Source organism: Myotis davidii, unplaced genomic scaffold, assembly GCF_000327345.1.
Source record: "Myotis davidii unplaced genomic scaffold, ASM32734v1 scaffold167, whole genome shotgun sequence".
Lineage (NCBI taxonomy): Eukaryota > Metazoa > Chordata > Mammalia > Chiroptera > Vespertilionidae > Myotis > Myotis davidii.
Genome location: NW_006300048.1, coordinates 2,122,087 through 2,124,800, shown reverse-complemented (window position 1 = coordinate 2,124,800; position 2,714 = coordinate 2,122,087).

The following is a 2,714-nucleotide window of genomic DNA, read 5'->3' as shown; positions in this document are numbered from 1 at the left end:
TCCGACAGCCCTTCAGTCAGTTCTCTCATGAAAGGGCTGTTTAACCCAGCCAGAGTGGCTTCTGATTACCTGCAGGCCGACCCTGAGAGATAGAACGTCCAAAGGCCCCTTCCGCTCACACCCACACATCCCCTCCAAGGCCGGTGACTATAATTCTAGTGTAAAAATACACTCCATTTGCTTGAGACTTTGAGTCCTATAAAAGCTTAGCAACCCCGGGAATACATGACCCATTGTAGGATATTCTGAACCAATTACAGCTCATAATACATTAGATTTCTCTGGGTAAAAGATTTTGAATGTGTAGACAAAAAGGAAGGAAAGAAGGAAGGGAGGAGGGAAGGAAGAGTGGAAGGGAGGAAGGGAGACTGGCTACAGGTAACAAGGCATCCTTGGAGAGGAGTTGCCACTGAGGGGGAGAAGCAGATGCTGAGCCAGGAGATAAATACTGCCGCCCTCAAACTTTTACCCCACAGCTTCCCCTGGTGATGAAAATTGATATTTCTCTCTGTGTTTCCCTCTCTCTGAAACTCAATGGAAAAGTGTCTTTTGGTGAGGATACAAAAAAAAAAAGCCCTAGCCAGTTTGGCTCAGTGGACAGAGCGTTGGCCTGCAGACCAAAGGGACCCGGGTTCGACTGTGGTCAAGGGCACATACCTAGGTTGCAGGCTCCTCCCCGGCTCAAATCCTCCCCAGGGTGAGGATTAAAAAAAAGAAGAAGAAGAAAAGAGAAAGTGACTGTAGAAATTTCAACTGTCCTCCTTGCCTGGGTCTGCATTCATGATGCAAATTTTCCAAAATGCTGTCTAGCAAATAAAGAGTTGGAGATGGGATTAAGAAAAATCCCTGACACTCTGTACCCACCCCGAGTACTCTTTCGGGAGGAAAAAATAATTTAAATTTAAAAGTAAAATGTCGTTATTTTTAAAGACTGTTCCCCATCTTGAACACATTTACATATTTCTCTTCCCTCATTTACAGCCTATTTCCTGAAAAACGCTGAGAGGATTTCAGTGCCTAATATTTTCCACGGCCATCTCATGATTCATCAGTTTTTTGTTTGTTAATGTCAGCCTCAAGAAACTGGCTGAAGTGGGTTTGTCCATCTGGGTTTTCTCTTCTGATTTACTTCATGGCTGACATGAGAATGAATTAAAAGATTAAGAAGTCAACATTGTGCCGCGTCCCTTGAATAACAGAGAGGCCCTGTGAGAACTGAGTAAAGCTACATCAGGCACCCCTCTTCTACGATACAGAATCGCATATTAATAGGATTTGTAACCGGAGGGGCCTTAGACCTGTCACCTCAACCCACAGAGGAAGGAGCCGGGCCCTACAGAAGGGAAATGACTAACTCAGGATCACACCCGTAGCCAGTAGCAGAGCGAGGCCTAGAATTCAGGTCTCCTGAGATTCACCCTCCAGTGCTCTCTCCCCTGCCTCGTTATTTTCGAGTGTACCCATTTTGATTACTCTCCTTTCCTGCTCTCCAGCTGTTTCTACTTTGGTAGGAGTCAGACATCTTTCTGAGTACTTCCGCTTATGAGGAATCAGAGGTCATTTAAGAATTTTCTTCTCACTTAGAGCGCCATAAAAGTCAGGACTGCCACCCCCCACCCCCTTGTGCAGATGAGGACAATAAAGTTCAGAGACTGAGTTGGACTTGCCCAAAGCCACACAGCCAGGAAGGCTCAAACTCAGGCCTCCTGACCCCCAAGCCAATGTCTTTCCCAGCACATTACAATAGGTGGCCTGGTACTTCACATGAATGGCTGTCCTTTTGTTTTAGGAAGTATACAGTAAACGGAATTTGGTCTCATTAAAGGCCATTCAGGGGGGAGTAATGAAGTACAAAAAGGACCTAATTAAAAGGAGCCGTCCTCTAAAAAGCAAGCCAGTGGACATTAGTGGACATTAGGAAGGAGTTTCTATGTAATTTCCTAATTAACTCCAAGATTTTTATACAGAGAGTACCCATAGGTCTGAATGTCCTTTTATTATCAGAGAGTTGCTAAGGTCAATGATCATGAGCTAGTACCTCTCTTCATGTATAATTACGTAAATTATGAAAGTAGGCCGGCTGGTGTGGCTCAGTGGTTGAGTGTTGACCCAGGAACCAAAAGGTCATTGGTTTCATTCCTGATCAAGCACATGCCCAGGTTGCAGGCTTGACCCCCAGTAGGGGGCGTGCAGAAGGCAACCAGCCCATCCATGATGTTTCACTCTCATCAATGTTTCTGTCTCTCTATTCCTCTCCCTTCGTCTCTCCCTCAAAATCAATAAAGGGGAAAATTAAAAAAAATTATGAAAGTAATATAAGCAACATTACAGATCTTTGGAAAATTTAGGAAAGGAAAAATATACCCATAAGTCTATCATCCATCATGTTATTGCTATAATTTTGTATATTTCCTTTCTGTCTTTTTTTCTAGAAGTGTTTTTGCATAGTTTTAAGTGGTCTTCCTCTCACTTCTGTAACATACTTACCACCTTGTATCTTACTTTCCCCTGTGGCATCTACACTAATAAAAGAGAAAAATGGTAATTGGCGTACAATGCTACCCTTTTCATTAGCTAATCAGGGCTATATGCAAATTAACTGCCAACTCAGATGGCAGTTAACTGACAACAAAGATGGCGGTTAATTTGCATATGTAGGCACAATGCAGGGAGGCGAAAGGGAAAGCAGGAAGAAGCCCCCTGCCACTGACAGT